The 21,793-nt window shown below is 46.5% G+C and overlaps 1 protein-coding gene across 7 annotated transcripts in view; it reads left to right on the top strand.

Annotated features, from left to right (window-relative positions):
• The window catches only part of Unc-115a (actin binding LIM protein Uncoordinated 115a), a 558,372-nt gene that overhangs the window by 490,429 nt on the left and 46,150 nt on the right, over positions 1-21,793 (top strand). The window lies entirely within an intron of this gene.

Here is a 21,793-nt window from a genome sequence, read left to right as displayed (position 1 = left end):
AATCTTTGTCATTGTTCATAGTCACTCTATCTTCACTGCTCCATAACATCATGCTCTGGTGGGAAAGCCAGGTGGTAGTGTTTATGGGGGTGAAGTCAGAGTGAAGTAGGATTTCAGCCTAGATATCTGGACATTATCAGTGGGCACAGGGACAGATGATGAACAATAGTCCAGCGGGGATACTTTGTAGTTTACATTGCTGAGCTGGCGCAGGATCTTGTAAGGCCCTATGTAGCGCGGGAGAAGTTTTTCGAACAATTTGATGCGGCGACATGGTGTCCATAGAAGAATGAGATATCCAGGGGAGAAATGAACATCCCTGTGGTGACTGTCATACCTCGTCTTCTGTGCAACCTGTGAGGCAGTGAGCTGTGAGCAGGCAATCTGGCGAGCTGTGTGAGCCCGTACGAAGATGTCGCGGGCATACTCAATTGGAATGTTGGTTGCGGTTGGAAGGAGTGCGTCAAAGCGCAAAGTTGGGTGGCGGCCAAACAGCAAGTAAAACAAAGAAAAACCAGCGGTCTCGTGACGGGACGACTGATATGCGAAGGTTATGTATGGTAATGTATCGTCCCAGTCATTGTGGTCCAGAGAAGCATACAGGGATAGCATCTCCGTCAACATCCAGTTGAGCTGCTCGTTAAGTTCATTGGTCTCCAGGTAATACGCGGTGGATAGTTTGTGCACGGCAGAACAGGAACGGAGATCTTCAACACACGACAAGAAAGTGCGACTGCAATCAGTGAGCAGCTGCCTCGGTGTGCCGTGACACAGTATGACTTCATACTGGAAGGAAATCTGCAATGTCCGTAGCGCAGCTTGTCTGCAATGTTCACCTGATGATGTAACGCGTCGTGTAGTCAGTTGCGACAGTGACCCACTTGTTGCCCGTTTTAGGTGTAAGAAAAGGGCCTCTGAGATCGACACCGACGTGAAAGAACGATTTGGAGGGGGCATTGATGGGATGTAGATGTCCAGTGGGTAATATACCAGATCGTTCGCGGCGCTGACAGAGTGCACAGGCAGCAACATAGCTGTGCACAGAGCGATACAGGCTGGGCCAGTAAAAGTGGCGTTGTACGGTCATAGGTACAGGAGACACTGAGGTGGCCGGTGGTGGGTTCATCATGTAGCTGCTCAAGAACTTCTACCCGAAGATGTCAGCGTAGAAAGAGCAACAGTTCTGGCCGTCGGGGCGAAAATTTCGTCCGTACAGAGCGCTGTCGTGGAGTACGAATGCACTGACAGCGGGTTCAGGATGCACAGAAGCTACACGATCAAGGAAGAAAGGTAAAAAGTCATCACAACATTGTTCGTTGCAAATGTCATGCAATTCTGAAAGGGCTAGGATGCAAACATCGGTGTCGTGGGCATCATGGTCTGGACTGTCGACCGGGTGACGGAAGAGACAATCGGCGTGCTTGTGTAAAGGGCGCCATGAAAAGGAAACATCTTTTTTTGAGTAGGTCAGTGAGCGGGTGGGCAGTGTCGCCAAAGTTCTTGATGAAGCAACAGAAATAGGAGTATAGTCCAACAGAGCTTCTCACATCTACTGTGGGTATGGGAAAGTTTTGTATGACGCGAATCTTGCCAGGGTCAGGCTGAACTCCTGTGGCACTGACAGAGTTGCTGAGAACAGTAATCTGGTGACGTCCAAAGTGGCCCTTGGACGGGTCGAGTTCAAGGCCAGCACGTCGGAAAACAGCAAGAATGACTGGCTGACAGACTCATAAGGTGACTCGCAAATGTAGGCAAAAAAACTGTCACATCGTCTAACTAGACAAGTGGACCATTTATAGCTGCGAAGTAGAGAGTCCATCATTTGCTCTAAGGTTGCCGGGGCATTACAAAGGCCGAATGGCACAACCTTGAATTGATTAAGCCCCCCCCCCCCAGTGTTACAAAAGCGGTCTTTTCAAGGTCCATGTCATTTACAGATATCTGCCAATACTGAGAGTGAAGGTCTATGGATAAGAAGTACTTCTCTCCATCCAGGTAATCCAAGGCATCATCAATATGTGGCAGGGGGTAAACATCTTTGCTCATGTTCTTATTGAGATGTCGGTAATCAAAGGAAAAGCACCAGTTGCCATCCTTCTTAACAAGGACAACTGGGGTCACCCACGAACTAGACGAATGTTCAAGGATACCTTTAGTCAGAATTTTGTTCTCCTCGTGCTGTATAACTTAACATTCAGCATGTGAAATGCAGTATGGATGTCAGCGCACGAGATTTACGTCTTCGGTACGTATATGGTGAATGACCAGTGACATTTGGCCTAAGGGACAGCCATTAAGATGAAAAAATTGCTGGCTCTCCAATAATCGAGAGTAGATGTAAGCATGAAATGGCAACCGGCAAAGCAGATCGATTGGAGATGATACTAGCCACAATATTAAAATGGGTGCAGTGCATGTTCGCAACGGCACACCCCACCGCACCACGCTATACTGTGCACTGGTCCATGTGAATGCTGCCCAGCTAGAACAGGAAAACCGGCTGAAGGCAGCACAACAGGCAGCGAAAGACACCAGGGAGACAGAGCACACTGCCCAGCTGGAAGAAAAGCACCAGAAAGAGGTGCCACGCAGTGTGGTGCCATCTCTCAAGGCGACACAAAACCTACTCCGTAGCACTTGCTCACCGCTGGCCTTCAAAAGAGCACAGCAACCCTGTCTCAGTGCCAAAAGAGGACAATGAAGTATATGGTTCCCTGTATCTGCCTTTTGAACGTCGCTATTGGAAATGACAGATAACACTTCAGCGTACTAGAAGTTGCAGCTTGAGTGATACTGTGAACAAGCATTAGAAAGAACTCGAAACCAATATTTCTTGTAACTTGTTTGGGCAGTAGCTAGTATGTAATGCGGTCCTGTACAAAATGTTAGGGGCCAGAGATCGCATTTTCTTAAGTTTTGACTGGTTGCCTGGATGTTCTCCTTCAAGTGCCCAGATAACAGCTCTGGCTTTTGGCTCAAGGTCACTTAAAGGTAGCCGACAACAGGAGCCGAAAGCATTTCATGCTTAAAATGTCACGATAAGCCTCCAAGACATGGCACGGCGTATGTCAGCAGCCTGCGTCGGAACAAGGTCAGGTGAAATCATCTTGCTTAGTTCATCTGGTGCAGGATTGGACTAATTGAAATTTCCTGCGGGTGGTGATGGAACTTCTGCGTCTAATACTGATATCTCACAATCATCGATAGGTGAGATATTGGCCAGCGACATGCGTCTTAGAATAATCTGCACGAAGTAGGTAATATTGAAGAGAGGGAGTGTTATCCGGTTGTCGACAACAGTAAAGTGTGCAGAAGAGCAACATTCCTTTCAAGCATTACGTGAGCACTTGCACACACCACATAGACGTCGTCAGGAACAGGTGGAAATGAGGTCGCAGTAACATACTTGGTGGTTAGCAGTGGCAGGCAGATGTCACTGAGGGAACTTAAGCGCAGTTGTCTCTTGTGGAATGTCGCAGCTCTGGGGTAGTTGCAGTTCAATCACATCGGACGTGCAGTCAAAGAGGGCGGAATGAGATAAGAAGTCTAATCCTAGGATAATGTCATTACGGCACTGTTCCAAAACTGCAAACAAAACAATGGTAAGGTGCCCTGCGATGCTGACGCGAGCAGTGCACATTCCAAGCATGGTGGCTCCTCCTCCATCGGCAACGTGGAGGGATTGTGAGGCATTTGGAGTTCTTTGTACACTATTGCTTGAACAAGTGGTACCGTAGACAAGCTGTTGGGATCACTGATGCGTGGATAAAGGGTAGCAGGGCACATTGCTTCAATTTCACACCAAACAATTCATGTCGAGTCTTCTAAAGTGGGTGGTTGCTGCATTCTGCTGTCCTCGCATCAGAAAGTTGCAGCTGTGTTCGGCAAGCGGGTGAACGACATTGCAATGCAGCGGCTCATTGCCTGCTTAAACCGTTGGCCCTCCTTGATAATATTGCTGGCTGTCGCACAGTTGCACATTAGAAGATTGAAAGCATCGTCAGTGATACCCTTCAAAACATGCCCTACTTTGTCCGACTCGCACATGTCACTGTCAGCCTTTTGGAACCGAGCAAGCATGTCCTGGATGTGACATATGATTCTGTAGACGTTTGCGCACGAGTCGCTAGGTCCTTCTTAGCAGCGTTCTTCCACTCAATTGCATGACCAAACAAGTCCTTCAGCTTCTCTTTGCACATTTCCCAGACCGTAAGCTTATCTTCCTGCTTGTCAGACCACACCCTCACCGTGCCTTGCAAGTAGAACATCAGGTCGGCCAACATTACAGTTGCATCCCATCTGTTGTGGGTACTCACACACCCATACATTGCAATCCAATCTTCCACATTGATGTTATCAGTGCTGGAGGACGTTCCTGGATCTTTCGGATACGCCAGGACAACGGTTGGGGTTGTCACCATTGCCACAGGCCCTGCCTCTTCTGTCATGATGTTAATAGTGAGGAGACGATTACTAAGAAGCTCCATGGACTCTTGGGGTTACTCTGCACCTCAACCAAAATGCTACTAGGCAGAATTAGTGAAGCATAGGTGTATGTAGAAGCATATGCAAGTTGCAGCAACGGTGCGTTCACAAGAGGGCTGCCCAAACCAGCCGCATGCTCTTCTCGGCAAATTGCCATCTTTGTTCATAGTCACATTATGCCCCACTGCTTAGAAATAATCTGGATCTGCATTAAGTCATCTTCAGCTAATTCATTAGTAGGTGTTGTTTACAGACCTCCAGAAAACTTTGATGTCTTCATCTTTTATTTGCACGCTAACCTCAGTGCCATTAGGGCCAAATTTTCAAAAGCTGATATATTTTTTTATGGGCAACTTCAATTGTCCGGATATTGACTGGTCGAACCTCACATCTAGCTCTCGCTACTCCAAAGAATTCATAGATCTAACTTTGGATTTCTCACTCGCCTAGTTAGTAAACCAACCAACCCGTGGAACAAATATTCTTAACCTCGTTTTGACGTCAAGCCCCAAGACCTTAAAGGGAAGCTGAAGAGTCTGTCGAATTCAATAAGACGCTCACATACGGATGCGGGAACCTTATAAAGCATGCAGGTAAAATTTTGGGCGGCATTTTTCACTTAGGAGCGACGTCATCGCCGGTTAAAATTGCGCTGTCGCTCCGCCCCCCGGTGAACGCCGCGCAACGCTGCTGATGCTGACGATGCGAGCGGAGACCGGAAACCGCGGCGTAGTGACGTCAGCACTGGTGTTCCGCTCGAATCCGGCAACATCGATGCCTTAGTGTAGCATGTGTGGGTTTATTGGCCGGTTGCCTTCACCCAAAAATGATCACATTCTCGTGACACCTGCGGCAGAAAGGATGTTCCACATCCGCCGCCAAGGTCTGTGAGTGGTGGCACTGGCTAACACTCCCAGGGTTCTACTAGGAAACATAAATACCCAAGAAAGTGGATGGGGAAACGGCGCCGCGGTAGCTCAATTGGTAGAGCATCGCACGTGAAATGCGAAGGTTGTGGGATTATTCCTCACCTGCGGCAAGTTGCTTTTCGTCCACTTTCATTTCCATTAATTTATCGTTTCTTCATTTCATTTATTGAGCACAAGTAATCTCCCCTATGTTGTCTTTGGTGTTAGTGTTTGTTGGCTTCTTATATGACTAATAAAAATCGGGCCCCTCGGTTAACCCCCTTTCTTCTCGTCTTTTTTGTATATAAATGTGGCATTGTTCATGTTTTTCAGCTGATTCCACCTCTTATGTAATACCCCCTCGTGGGGTCTTTGAGGAAATGAAATGAATAGCATTGGAGAGATTGTCTCCTTGTCTGACCCCTTTCTTTATAGTTATCTTCTTACTTTTGTTGTGTAGAATTAAGGTAGCTGTGGAATCTCTCAAGATATTTTCGAAAATATTTACATAAACATTCTGTAGTACCCGATTACGTATTGCCTCTATGACTGCTGGTAACTCTACTGAATCAAATGCCTTTTCGTAATCCATGAAAGCCATATAGAGAGGCTGATAGTACTCTGCTGATTTCACAATTACCTGATTAATGACATGGATGTGATCCATTGTAGAGTAATCCTTCCTGAAGCCAGCCTGTTCCCTTGGTTGGCTAAAGTCCAGTGTTGCCTTTATTCTATTGCAAAATATCTTGGTGAATATATTATGTAATACTGGGAGTAAGCTAGTGAGCCTATAATCTTTCAATTCTTTGACGTCTCCGTTTTTGTGTATTAGTATAATGTATGCATTCTTCCAGTTTTCTGGGATCCTTGCAGTCGATGGACACTTCAAAAGAGCCACCAGTTTTCCAAGCATTATGTATCCTCCATCTTTAATTAAATAGACTTATTCCATCTTCTCCTGCCGTTCTTCCCCGTTTCATGTCTTGCAAGGCCCTTGTGATCTCATTGCTGGTTATGGGAGGAGTTTCTGTATCCTGTTCATTAATGCTTCAAATGGAGGTATCCTGACTCCTCTGGGTACTGTACAGGTCAGTATAGAGTTCTTCCATTGCTGTTACTATACCTTCGAGATTGCTGATGATACTGTTACGCGAACGAAGTATTAAGAACTGGAGACTATTTACAAAGATATTTGCAAAGGATAATGCAGTGCTGGCCAGTTCAGCCAACAGCTCGAGAGCCAGAGAGCATTCTTCATCTTCGTCAGGGCGCCCGCGTGCATCGTTCACAAGGAACACGCATTATGCATGTATCATTATCCCCGGCGGCTGAAGCACCGTCCCAGTACGTCTAAATATCGGTGATAACAGGAGAGTAATATGGTTTGAGGTGTATGACATGCACAACGTCAGTGGAATTCGGGGCAGATGAGGCACTGGTACTGACTGGGGGTGATTACTGGAGTCACGGCACGCAGCACTCGATATGGGCCTGTGTACTGAGACAGGAGTTTTTCTGACAGGCCAACGTGACGAGTCGGGGACCACGCGAGTACCAGAGATCCAGGCGAAAAGTGAACGCCTCTGCGTTGACGATCGTACAAATGCCGTTGCTTCTTTTGCGAGGTCAGGAGGAGAGCACGGGCAATTTCGCGTGCTTGGGCTGCCCTGGTGATGGCGTCAAGTGCATACTTGCTGGTCTCTCCTGCGGTGGATGGAAGGGATACGTCCAGTGGCAATGTGGGTTCTCGGTCGACGAACAGAAAGAATGGGCAATAACCGGCAGGGTCGTGACGTGAAGAATTATATGCAATAGTGACATAGGGTAGGACAAGGTCCCAATCAGTATGGTCGGACGAGGCATACTTTTCAAGCATGTCTCTTGGGGTACAATTCAGACGCTCCGTGAGACCATTAGTCTGTTGATGGTAAGACGTAGTCAGCTTGTGCTTGGTTGAGTAGGACTGCAGGATGTCGGCGATGGCTTTAGAAAGAAATGTCCCACCACAGTCAGTGAGCAGTTGGTGTGGAGCGCCATGCTGCAGAATCACGTCGCGTAAAAGAAAATCGGCGACATCTGTGGAGCAGCTCTTTGGAAAAGCTCTGGTGATGGCGTAGCACGTGGCATAATCTGTCGCCACAGTGACCCACTTGTTGCCAAACATGGATAGAGGGAAAGAGCCAAGTCCAAGCCAACACAAAAAAACGACTCCGAAGGAATGTCGAGCAGTTGAAGGCACCCGGCAGGGAGCATCGATCGTGTTTTTCGGCGATGGCATTTCTCCCGCATCAACGTATTTCCGAACGGAGTGGGCAAGGCCTGGCCAAAAGAAGTGTCGGCGAATCCGGTCGTAGGTGCGGGAGATACCAAGGGGACGTGCTGTTGGTAAATCGTGAAGTTCTTGGAGAACAGCTGACCGGAGGTGCTTAGGAATGACGAGGAGTAGGGCAGGACCGTCGGGCGTACATTGTGGCGGTATAATACACCATCCCTGAGAACAATCAGGTGAAGGGACGAATCCGAAGGCAAGATCCCAAGCCATCAATGATGGCGCGCAAGGTGGCATCGCGGCATTGCTTGTTGGTAACGTGTAGCAGCTAAGAAACAAAGAAAATGCAAGCGTCGGCATCGGGGTCACGGTCGGCGGGTGGTTCGTCCATTGGATAGCGTGATAAACAGTCTGCGTCTTGATGTAATTGGCCGGACTTGTACACTACTGCATAGGAATATTCCTACAGACGCAGAGCCCAGTGACCAAGCCGGCCAGCAGGTTCCTTGAGCGAGGAAAGCCAGCAGAGTGTGTGGTGATCCGTGATTACAGAGGAGTGCGTGCCATACAAGTATGGGCGGAATTTGGGAACCACCCAGACGAGAGCCAGGCATTCACAGTCCGTAATCAAATAGCTGCACTCCGCTGCTGTGAGGAGGTGGCTAGCGTAGGCGATAACACGATTTTGACCCTGTTGGCGCTGGGCTAAGACGGCTCCGATACCGTGACCACTGGCATCGGTACGCACCTCTGTAGGAGAGGACGGGTCAAAGTGGGCCAGTATAGGTGGCGTGGTGAGAATGTTGGTGAGCTAGACAAATGCAACAGTTGAAGCGGGGCCCCACATAAACGGCACATCCTTCAGAAGATCAGTAAGCGGTTGGGCAGCCGCTGCGAAGTCTTTAACGAAGCATCGGAAGTAGGAGCAGAGTCCTACAAAACTTCGGACGTCTTTGACAGACGGAAGTACAGGAAAAGAAGTGACAGCATGAATTTTCTCCGGGTCTGGTTGAAGACCGAAAGCGTTAACGAGGTGGCCCAGCACAGTAATCTGCCGATGACCGAAATGACATGTCGATCAATTTAGTTGCAGCCAAGCCACGCGGAAGACTTGAACAGCTGATAAGCACTCAAGGTGTGTCTCAAATGTAGGTGGAATACGAGTACGTCGTCTAGGTAGCAGAGGCATGTTGACCGTTTGAACCCTTGAAGCAAAGAGTCCATCATACGTTCGAACGTTGCTGGGGCATTGCATAGACCGAACGGCATAACTTTGAATTGATAAAGACCATCAGGAGTGACGAACATGGTCTTGGTCTTTTTCATCCACAGAAATCTGCCCATAACCAGACCGTATATCTATTGATGAAAAGTAGTTAGCACCGTGGAGACAATCGAGGGTGTCGTCAATGCGAAGCAAGGGGTAGACGTCTTTCTTGGTTATGCGGTTTAGATGACGGTAATCTACGCAGAAACTCCATGTACCAGCTTTCTTTTTAACAAGTACCACGGGCGACGCGCAAGGGCTCGACGAAGGCTCAACAATACCTTTTGCAAGCATCTTGTTCACTTCATCTTGAATAACCTTACGCTCTGAAGGATAAACTCGATATGGCCGGCGATGAATAGGACTGGCATCACCAGTATTTGTGTGATGCTTAACAATTGAAGTCTGGCCCAATTGGCGATTGTCGAGGTCAAAGATGTCATGGTAGGAAACCAAAAGGCAACACAGAGCTCCTGCTTGTTCAGGCAATAGGTCTGCAGCAATCATGGGACAAAATGTTGTGTCAGGGCAAATAGCATCCTATGGACATGGTGAAGAACCTGAGCAGACGTCTATGGAAAATGTCGTGACGTGGTCATCTCCGATAGCACGCAGCGTTGCAACCGATATGCCTTGGGGTACGTAGAACTTTCTTTGTCAGGCCAAAATTGATGGGGAGGCATGTCCGGTTATTGGCGACGGTGACGATGGAGTGGGGCACAGTGATATTGCACATTAAAAGAACATCAGGAACAGGTGTGGCGACGGAATCACCATCGGGCACAGGAAAAGATAATAGCAAATCGACAAAAGTCAAGGCTTTGGGCGGCAGGCGGACGAAGGCGGTCGTACTATAGTTGTTCGGCAGTTCGGCTCGAATATGCGCGAGTAGAGGAAGTTCGAGGCAAAGGGTACCGACAGAATAGTCGACCAAAGCTCAATGCGCCGTAAGAAAGTCAAGTCCGAGGATTAGGTCACGGGGACAATTGGTCAGCATTGTAAAAAGAACAGGAATGTGGCGGTCGGCGATAGTTATACGGGAAGTACACATTCCAGTGACGTCAACAGTGCTACCGTCGGCCACGCGTACTGCTCGTGTAGTAGCAGGCATGAGGACCTTCCTCTGTCGACGACGGAGCTAACAACTCATTTGGACACCTGGGCTCCAGTATCTATTAATGCCGTCAAAGGGACACCGTCGTCGTGAACATCAAATAAGTTCTGTTTCGTTAAGAGCGTCAATGGAGGATTTTGCCACGATGAAGATAATGCAGCACTACCCCCAGGAGCTGCATGGTCTAGTTTTCCATCCGGGAGGGTCCATAATTGGTCGGTGACGAATAGCAGCGTGGTTGGGGCGACGGGGAACAACGGCACTGAGGTGACGGCGAGCGAGCAGGACGACTGTGGTCGACGGATGCGCCTGAGGTAGGAGGCATACAGCGAGGCTAGTAACGGCGCGGGTCGGCATATGGGCGAGGAGACGGGGAAAAGGAGCTCGAATACGGCGACGTCCAGAAGGTGCGGCATTGGCGAGCGACATGGCCAATGCGGAGGCAACGGAAGCAAATTGGCTTGTTGTCCGGAGTTCTCCACTTAGTTGGGTTGCGGTACCGTATTTACTTGCATAATGATCGCACTCGTGTGATGATCGCACCCCTGAATTTTGTCGTCAAAATTCGATTTTTTTTTTCTTTGCCGTGTAATAATCGCACCCTGCACTTGTCGCAGCGATATGTCATGTGCCAAGTCTAGCTAATGATGATTGCGCTTACCATCTGTCGAATGTTACGCGAATGACTCTTGAAGACATACCAAGCGGTCTGCACGCACCCAACATTCTTAAGCAGATGCCTCATTTCATTCCTTTCATCACTTTCTGCACTTCCACGAAAAAAAAAAAAAGAAGCTGCAACCAGCTTTTGCCTCGGCTTTATTATTTGTAGGCTTCACAATGGTATTTGTCAACAACAACAACATAAAGGGCAACTTTCGATTCTTCTCGTCTGCACCTGTGTGCATGCAACAAATCGCGAGCGGCAACGATAGTAGCTGCGTTTACACTGATACGTTAGAAGTGTACCCTATTCATACACGGACGCTTGTGACGCAGCTGAGATATTCGCTCACCCTTAGCGGAAACATGCCATGTTAGGATAGCAGTGAAAACAAGTGCCGCAATTTCCGCAGCTAAGCGCGCCCATCTCTGTTTTTGTCCTCTTAAAGTGGACATGGCTACGTTATTGTCACAAACTTGCCGATATTAACAATAATATTCATCACTGATACGGAAGAAACTGTTTCAATGCGGGTAATGTACTCACGAGAGAAAAAAAATAATCGCGTTTGGCGCATTCGGCTTGCTCCTCCAGCCGCCATTTTCGTTTTGATGTCCCGCACTGACAGCGGCAACCACCTGCATGTCATTCCGCAGCAAATGCAAGATGAAAAAAGAAAATGTTTCTTTTCATGGGAAATTTAACCCGCGTGATGATCGCACCCCTGAATTTGCGTCAATTTTTTTTTTTTTTTTTGACAAGAAAGTGCGATCATTATGCAAATAAATACGGTATCTCAGAGGGAATACAGATCGCTGTCGGCACCAGTCGGGCGTCGGGTCGGGAGATAGAGCAGGCAGCATGAAAACCAAGGATGGCAAATTCTTGCCGCACAACTGCCTGAATGAGAGAGATCGCTGGGACTGGTTGGTCAATGGTGGGGTCAAGTGGGCGTAGATGGAACGGTGCAGATTTTGTAGCCTTGATCTCGCGGTGAACAATACGTGTGACGTGCTCATTTAAGGGTGGTGAAGCGGTAAGGTTGACACGAGATGACGTCGCAGCCGTGTTCGGGAGCCGGGAGAACTGTGGAATGACGTGGCAGCATTCCTTGACAATGGCGTCGATGGTGGCCACGTTGAATATCAACAAGTTGAACGCATCGTCCGCGATCCCTTTGCGTACGTGGCCAACTTTCTCAACCTCAGCCATTTTGTCGCCAACTTTCCGGCAAAGAACGAGCACATCTTGTATGTACAAGACATACAATTCAGTCGAAGACTGAACTCAGGTAGCAAGCTCTTTTCTAGCAGCCAGCTGCCGACCGGTGGGATTTCCAAAGAGGTCGCTGAGCTTCTCCTTGAAAGCGTCCCAGCTAGATATCTCGATCTCGTCCTCGTGTGTCCGGAACCAGACACGAGGAGTTCCGTCCAAGTAGAATAGGACATTCGCCAGCATAGTGGTAGGGTCCCAGCAGTTGTTTCGGCTAAGACGCTCGTACAGGCTGGAGCCAGTCCTCAACATCGATATTATCTTGGCCAAAGAATTTGCCACTATTGCGGGGATTACTTACCATAATGTATGTTGTTGTCGGGGTCACAGGAGTAGTAGACGAGGTGTCGTCACCGGGAGCCGTAGCAGAAAGCAGGATGGTGCGGCCGCTGCAAAGCTCCATGGGGAGGACGGGGAACGGCACCCTCCTCCAAAACGTTAAGCATTAAGAACTGGAGACTATTTTATTTACAAAGTACAGTGGAACCCCGTTTATACGTTTTTAACCGGACCGAGGAAAAAAAACTTAACAGCCGGGAAAACGCAACAGTGAGGAAAGCTCCGAAAATTAATGAAAAAGTTGCAGCTTCAACTATAGACAATTTATTTCCACAGAGTGCGCTTAGAACTTAAAAAAGTCTAGAATGGTGGCTTGCCGTTTCTTTCGCTCACTAGAAATCACCACACGTTTCTCAGTAGCCTGGAAGGCCGCATTGCTGTCAGCGTCGCTGTGAGGTGCGACATACCTGCGGAGGAGGTCCAGAGCCGCGACGGCTTCTCCAAAGCTAGGATTTGGCAACTCCCCGGCATCATGCGGCTCCTGCTCCTCGTCGTCACCGCGCCACGGACGAAGGAATATCCGCGAGAAATGTTGCCCTCTTTGGCGTAATCATGCTAACGTGCTAACGATTGTTTAGTACTGCTGCGGAGCGCGCGCGTCCGAGCAGCCCGGTTGCGCACAGCGCGGCATGGTTTCGCGAGAAATGTAAACAAGAGAGGAGAGCTGGCCCGATAGGCGGAGCAACGCCAACTTCCGGCTTCCCTTTAGCTATAGCTTCACAAAGAGTGACGTCAGGGCCTCTCCTGAGTTTCCTTCCTCCATGAGTCGACCCGTCCAACAACCCATGCGGTGACCGTAATCACAGTGATGATAGTGAGAGCATTTTTCACGAATGGCTACCTAGTGGCGGCCTCTCGAACTGGCGTGCGGCGTTTTGCAGCCAGTTCCATAGCCAAGCCCGGCCAAGCCCGGTCAAAACTAGTCAAAAGCCAAAATGGCGGTTGGAGCGCGTTGCCTACTTTAGCCCAGGCGGGTTCGGGTTGCGACGCATCATGCGGGAATGTTTTCACAGCTACTACGTAACAGCGGGGTTCCTTATATATTGGATCCTATGGAAGCTATGCCGGGACCGGATGAAAACGACGTAGCAGCCGGGAAAACGCAGCAGTGAGGAATGTAACAGCGGGGTTCTACTGTATATTTACAAAGGATAATGCAGCGCTGGCCAGTTCAGCCGACAGCTCGAGAGCCAGAAAGCGTTCGTAGTCTTTGTCGGGGCGCCTGCGTGCATCGTCCACAAGAAACACGCAGTATGCATTTATCATTATTCTCGGCAGCGGAAGCACCGTCCCAGTGCGTCTAAATATTGGTGATAACAAGAGAGTAATATGGTTTCAGGCGTTTGACATGTACAACGTCAGTGGAATTTGGGGCAGGTGAGGCACTGGTACTGACTGACGATTACTGGAGTCATGGCACGCAGCACTCGATATGGGCCTGTGTACCGAGACAGCAGTTTTTCTGCCAGGCCAACGTGACTAGTCGGGGACCACGCGAGTACCAGAGATCCAAGCGAAAAGTGGGCGCCTCTGTGTTGACGATCGTACAAATGCCGTTACTTCTCTTGCGAGGTCAGGAGGAGAGCGCAGGCACTTTCACGTGCTTGGGCTGCCCTGGTGATGGTGTCTTGTGCATACTCGCTGGTCTCTGCTGTGGCGGATGGAAGGGATACGTCCAGTGGCAATGTGGGTTCTCGGCCGAACAACAGAAAGAATGGGGAATAACCAGCAGTGTCGTGACATGAAGAAATATATGCAAAAGTGACATAGGGTAAGGCAAGGTCCCAGTCAGTATCGTCCACAAGAAACACTCAATATGCATGATCAATATTACCCTGCTTATCTTTCAGTGCATACATGTTGGTTTGTCCTATCCCGAGTTTCCTTCTCACTGATTTCAGGCTGCATCCATTTTTTGCGGCTTGTCTTTCTCACGTTATAATTTTGAATATGCCTTATTTTCGCCTTATTGATCAGTTTTGACAGTTCTGCGAATTCTATCTTATCGCTTGAGTTGGACACTATCATTCTTTGTCATTTCTTTATTAGGTCCTTGGTTACTTCAGAGAGCTTGCCTACTGGTTGCCTTGGTGCCTTGCCTCTCACTTCAGCAGCTGCCTCTGAAGCCAGCCTCGTTACGGTTTCATTCATTACCTCTATGTCATCTTCATCATCTCGCTGTTCTAAGGCTGCATATTTGTTTGCAAGTACCAGCCCAAGTTTGTCGCAATCGTCACTTACAGCGCATACATAGACGAGGGACAAAAAGGACGACGAAGACAAGCGCTGTAAATTTGTCAGCTTTTACCCTTACTGCTCCTGAGTTTACCTGTTTTTTGTCGACCAATTTTACTCTTTCTCTTTTCAAATTGAGGTGAATCCTAGCCCTCACTAACCTATGATCACAGCACTTTACCCAACCTATCACTTCTACATCCTGCACTATGCTGGGATCGGCAGAAAATATGAAATCAATCTCATTTCTTGTTTCACCATTAGGGCTTTTCCAGGTCCACTTTCTGTTGCTATGTTTCCTGAAAAAGGTGTTCACTATTCGCAGCTTATTCCTTTCTGTGAATTCCACCAGCATCTCTCCTCTAATGTTCCTAGAATCAATGCCGTAGTTGCCAATTGCTTGTTCACCGACCTGCTTTTTCCCCACTTTTGCATTGAAGTCGCCCATTACTACAGTATACTGGGCTTGCACTTTTCTCATCGCTAATTCAACATCTGCATAAGACTGATCTGCTTTCTCGTCATCGTGACTGGATGTTGGAGCGTAGGCTTGTACTACCTTGATGCAGGTGACACTCTGAAGCTTATGATTTCTTGATTAGTCTGCTACTTGTGACATTCATGATGACAAATACGAGCTGATATTGTGGCACATTATTTAATCTAGCATTCAGCTGCTGAAGTCAGATCTTAGCTAAGATCTTCGCAAAGTTCCTGTGTTCAAGCATGTGCAGGACTATTCATAGCGTTGGTCATAGCAAAGCATTTGATCTCTAATAAAATTAACTGATGGTTACAATACTCGGAATCGCAAAATTTTGAGTGTATCGCGTTGAACAGCGGCTGCCAGAGACCTCCACCCGCTCATCCAGCATACCCTGCAAATGGCATTATAGCCAGTCAGGTGGCTTCCACTTCGGCAGCATCACTTTCGCGCCGCGCTCGCCGCACTAGTTTTTCAGAAGCACTGTTTCATGAGCACTGCCGGGCCAACGTACCACCCTGATTTCGCAACGAAAAGTGGAAACGCTAAGTGTTCACTGATACATACACAATAAGCTGGTACAGTTTAAATGTATATAAAACACATTATTAATAAAGGGAAAATAAGACATCCACCCAAGTGTAGCAAAGTTGAAGAAAAATTTGTCGTGGTCCGGGACTCGAACCCGGGACCACCAGGCGGCTAGTAGATGGCAGGGCAAAGTCAAATTCATCAACAACTCGAAGTTCATTTTCCCTTTATTAATTACTTCTCTCCACCTTGCAGGTTTCCGCAGAACTATCACGTCAAAAGGCATTATGTTCAATGGCCTCTGAGTCGAGGATTTGACTTTACTACTTTTAAAATGAAACTACTGTTTAAGCGGGCACGGTTTAACGAATGTTACTGTAGTTTGAGGATGGTACAGCATGGTGGTTCAGTGAACAACGCAACATTGAGCAAGCAGAGCTTTAACCACCTGCAACAAAAACACGCAGCCTCTATTGCTCAGCAGTTCCCCAGGTGGGCCATGATGAAGAACGAAATGATGGAGCAGAAAGAATGCAACGGCACTGGGGGTGGCTGCAGATAGAGCGGCTGTTTCAGCATACCCTGTAAGGTGATCAACTGCGACAGTAATCCATCGTTTGCCAGCAGGTGTTAGCAGTAGTGGCCCGTACAAGTCAATTCCCACACAGTCGAAGACACGACCACGGCACGGAAACAGCTGTATTAATCTGTGGGCCGGATGAGGCAGGAATTTGCGACGTTGGCATTGGGAGCACAAGCGCACAAATTTTTTAACAAAGCTAAACATTCCTAGTGCACATCCATCCGTGACGTCATGCTACCTCGCGCAACTGCCATAAAATGTAGTGGGGATGCTCCCAAGTAAGCCGCAGGGATTTTTACGTCACCGCTCTCGTCTCGCTCGGCTTGGCAGTGGAAATTTCAGTCCAAATAGCATGATGTCATAAAGCAGAGCATACAGGCCTGCCGTCTAGGAGGCACTCGTTTAGCCCAGTGTGCAAGAAGACACTCACTTCCGAGTGTGGTGTCGTAGTTACGAAACTCACTGCTGCCAACATTTTTTTGTGTCTATCTTATTGTTTTTTCTTTTTTGCATTAATTTATGGCAATTATCGAGGCACAGTTAGAACACAGGCGCGAGTTTGCGCGGACAAGGAGCACACAGATAACACGGGCTTCCGAGAGCGAGGGTGACATGGCATTGCAGCGATGCCTTCTCACCTCATGCAACACCTGGTGTGCTACTGCAGCAGCAGGTGGTGGTTTTTCACCCACTCAGCTCCGTTGGCGTCAGAGCCAATGGGAATTTAGGTGCTGTTTCGCTGCACCACACAACAGACACCGGCTTATTCGCTCGATGGGCCATTTGACACTTTCGCATGAATAAACTTTGGGGTAGTTATAATTCCAAGTTTAAAGATTATTTTATTGTGAGGAATTTTATTAGGTTATTTACAAAAGTCTGATAAAGTTATCAATCTGATGTAAGAGAAAGAATGACTGCCACAATTCATTCAGCACACAAAGAAAGAATGGGTTCTTACTCTCATCTATGCTTTGCTATGAAAAAGGTACCTCTTAATCATATTATTCATGTACAGAGAAAGCAAAATACCTAGTGACAAAAAATACATGATCGATATTCTACTCACCACATACCCAGAAGTGCTGATTACTCTCTCAGCCTGATCTCTTGTGCCACAATTAAGCTTGCACCATTTGTGTAAAATATTGCATGCATCTGCTAAACAGATAAAAGTTACATCGGATATTTTTACATGTAAAAGCAAAACGCAATACTACTATCTGGTGCCACCATGTAGTTTCTTAAACGGTACTGTGACTTCAAGCTAGGATGTGAAAGTTCTGTCTTGGCCTAATATATGGTCATGGCTGTGCTTTTCACATCAGTTCTTGGCCCTTCCATGGTACACCCCGCATTTTATTGCAAAGTATATGGTTGAAACAGGTGCACCATGACCGTTTTTTCTCCATTTTAGCGCCCTGAATGTTGACACTTGATACAACAGCACAGCCTATTATGACCACTTACATTAGAATAATACAGCGTCCTTCATATAAGCTTAAGAATAGTGGAAAAATGACATGGACAAGGATAGCACAGGCATATACTTCCAACGGAATTTATTTCAGGCAACCCACACTGGAGGAATATGCATGTGCACAAGTGAGAAGGCCCACATACAAAACAACCACTCCAGCATCTGTAGTGGCCCCAAAAGCAAAATCTGGTTGCAGCTTATGACTGCAATGATTCTGCTAAGCTTATCAATTAATAGAGAAAATATAAATCTGAGTTACAAGTTTCTTCTATTACAAAGGCTATTCCATTTAAAGCCAGGAAGCTGTGGGTTACATTTTCAAGAAAAAAATATGTGCTAGAAAATGTTTCTAACAAAATAAAGGAGCTGATGATTTAAAAAATGCTTAAAAGGCACATAAATAAAATTAACCGGCTATTGCGCAGAATGAAGACATACTATTTTGAAAACTTGTTAAACCGTGATGTACCCCCAAAAAATGTATGCTCTCTCGAAACAATCAATTGCTTGCTTAACCCTTTGAGGGTAGATTTTTTTCGCCATATGTACCGCCCAGGGTCGATTTTTTTTTTATTGCCGATTCCGATTCTGCTTAGGGATTTATTTCGACAAAAAATTACCATAATTTTTCTAGGGTGACCGTAAAGTGAAAACAAAATATTTTGCATTGGTATATATGCACTCTTCATTCATGAATAACAACAATAAAAAAGGAAATAAACTTATCAGAATTAAAAATTTGATGCATATTTATGCACATAGTTCAAGGCTTTTAAAATCTGCACACGAGAATATTTTACAAGCCTCCAATGTTCCTGCTCTTACACTAATACATACGTCCATAGCGTAATCGAACTGCGTAGGTGCGCGCACTCAAGAAAACTGTTTGGTTGTGTGCCCATCAAAAGAAGCAACACGTGTGACAAACTTCCGCTAATCTTCATTTTATCGCCAACCAGCTAGGGCAATTAGTTTTCGCGAGTCTTAAAAAAAAGAAAAGAAACGGAAACGCATGCATGGCGGCATCTTTCCTATGCGCACCCCTGTGAGCATTAAACTAGCGAGAAACAAGCGGTCGCCCTTTGAGCGATTAGCAATGAGATAGCCATCAGTTTCGCAAGCGCAAAAAGCCGAAACCGCCCGCAAAACAAAATCCAAACGACCGCCCGCCCGCACACACGCCTATGCGTGAGTGGTGGTATATAGACGCACGGGAGCAAACTAGCACTAAAACAAACCCTGCAACAAAAACAGAGAGAGGGAAGCGCGTGAAAAAAATTACCTGTATCCCCACGTAGTGGCAGCACATAACAGAAAAAAAAAAGTTAGGAAATTGACACGCTTTTTAAACGTACAGACGGCGCTGTAAATATACGGCATCGACCATTTTCGGACTTGTGCGCAGCGCCGTATATTTACGTCATTGACCGTCAAAGAGTTAAGTAATCTTCTGAATGGAACTAGGTGACAATGCTTCTGGTGAAGTTATTAACTTAATCATTTCATCAGGATTATTTCTAGGTTCACTTCAGGTTTTTAAGGTTTCTATAATTTTTAAAGGCAGTGATAAAAGCATATCTAGCTATAGACCAATACCTATCCTGCCCGTTTTTCGAAGGGAATCGAAAAATGTATTCATACTAGAATGACCAGTTTCTTGAGTCGGCATAGAATCGTAACACATTTTCAGTTTGGTTTTACTGAGAAAGCTTCTGTGGAATCTGCATTACTCCTTCAAAAAGAAATCATACTAGAATGCACCGAAAATAAGCTTTATGTGCTTGGAATATTTATTGGCTTTTTTAAAGCCTTTGAGAGAATTAATCACACCATGCTACTGAGAAACGCTATGGATTCCGTGGGCCATTTTTGACACTTTTGCAAAGCTACCCGAGTTGCTGTCAGCAGAATGCAGAAATCGCCAGTCATTGTTGAGACAGTGGCGGTAGCGCAAGGCACTAATCCATAAAAGCACAAAGTTTATATAGCGTATGCTGAAGTTTGTTTTTAGGGTCACATTTACTGGAACTTCAAAGAACAGCTCGTAAAATAATCACAGTACTAAACCATTAGAGTTCACATAAATTGCTCTTTTAAATACTTGTAAAGCAAAAACAGTTTTATATTGCCACAGGGATGAGAGCAGCCAAAAGGGATAAGAAATTGTATTTTTGTACAAACTATATACAGAGAGAGGCTGCTCTGGGCTAGATAGCAGAACAACCCCTCCGATCGTCGTCTTCACCATCTTTCTGGCGCATTCTTCCATGCTCGGCAGGATGCGTGCTTCCATGTGCAGGAATAGCGCATAACAATATCATGCAAAAACAAAAAAGAAACTAGGAAGTCTTGCCCTCGGAAATTCCAATTCAGCTTGTGCCTGCTGTAAAATGTCTCGTACTGCATTTTCACCAAAAGTTTTATTGTGATTGCCACAACATTGACTCAATTTGTTGAAGCCTTTCGTGTACATTAGAGTGCTATTATGCCTACATTTTCTTTTTCCTGAAAAAGTTAAATTACTACCCTATAACTCAATTTTCCTTTCGACAATGAGTTGTTGCCATCTGGGGAAGAGAACAACTTTCGTAATCACTATTCTAAAGGGGCTTTATTTTTCGTTTTTTTTTTTCCTACAGAAGAAAGCTATTTGTTTAATTATCAATTTTCCCTATGGTGCACACGTGAAGCCTATCTTTGGTTAGCTTAAAGTATTACCTATAGTAGGTCTGTGTAAATCGACACTAAAGAATCATTGTTATGAAAATATAAAATACAGTAACTTATTTTCGAAGGAATTTGCTGCTCTAACAGAACAACCAAGTTTTCGTGATACATGCAATAATCATTGGTTTGCACTACACAAACACAAAAACTGAAATTGAAAGGACAAACAAGGAATGCTGCTTTAAGCCAGCGTGTTTCATCAAGGGGACTTGACGTCAAGGCCTTCTTTGGGAGCGTTTTGGTGTACCCTCCATGGGAAAGGAGGTTCGTGGTGTGGCTAAGTTTGTCAAAGAAAACGAACTGGAAATGACGGGAGACAAAGCAACCTCGTGAGAGAAAAAGTAAACAACTTGTCGAGGACTATTCATCTAGTCTCTCTGGAGTGGTGGAGGATAAGAAAAGTACCTGGTCAAAGAAACTGATTTCTAGCAACCTGTGTTCGGTCAACAGTACAAATGGAAATTGAACGGAAGAGTGTGCATGCACGTACATCTGAAAATTAAAAATACATAGGTAAAAAGTATATATACAGTTAAACCTCTATATAACGGAGTCTGTAAAATCGGCAATTTGCTTCGTTATGTTGAAATTTCGTGTTGTTGGAATTCAACCTTTTATGCAAATAAGAACAGTTGCTGATCGATTTTTCTTCCGTGATAAGGGGCCACAGAATTATCCAAATTATCGAGCAGTCGAACAAAGCACATTTGAATGAGAAAACAATTCATTTTGATGAATTTGGGAGTCGGCGACGAATGATACGATTTCATGCCACATTGACTATATCTTCACAGCGAAGCTAGCCACGCTTTCACGTGCACTTCGCCCTCACTGCTGATAGCATCGCCCGCATTGGGACGACGCTATCATGCAAAGTGCCGGCAGAGGGGAGCGAATGCTTCATCTGCCTCTGGCTCCAATGGGTTCTCAAAACTCCAGATTACGCAACCTCCAATACTAAACGCGCAGTAAGACAGCATACATGATGCCATACCGTCCAGGCACACCCACTCTTTGTGCACACGGCAGATTACCCCTAAAGCAGGGTGCGCAGCTGCATCTGCATTCAGCCGCACTTGCAGCCATGCATGGCCATGGCCAAGGTGCATGCCAACCCCCCCTGCCTTCTTGCACTCGCTGGATTGCCTCATCACGAGCTTGCTCCCCTCTTTCCCTTTGCTCACGCGGGAAGGTGGCACTCGTGAAGCCACCATCTTTCTTGTCTCACCCTCGCACATTTTCACTTGCACCTAAAACGCACAGTGCGCGGGGCATGATAGGATGTTATCGCACTTTGACTTTATACAGAAGAGGATGTGGCTCCACTTTGGTGGTTGCTTGTCGCGTGAGGCACAATTTGAGAGGTGTGTTTGCAAGCAGTAGTTTGTAATTCAGTTATTTGACCATCTGCCTCCGCGGAAGTTTCCTTTTA

This window comes from Dermacentor andersoni, chromosome 1 (assembly GCF_023375885.2).
Source record: "Dermacentor andersoni chromosome 1, qqDerAnde1_hic_scaffold, whole genome shotgun sequence".
NCBI classification, from domain to species: domain Eukaryota; kingdom Metazoa; phylum Arthropoda; class Arachnida; order Ixodida; family Ixodidae; genus Dermacentor; species Dermacentor andersoni.
The sequence above is the reverse complement of the archived record's forward strand: the minus strand, read 5'-3'. Positions and strand labels throughout refer to the sequence as shown.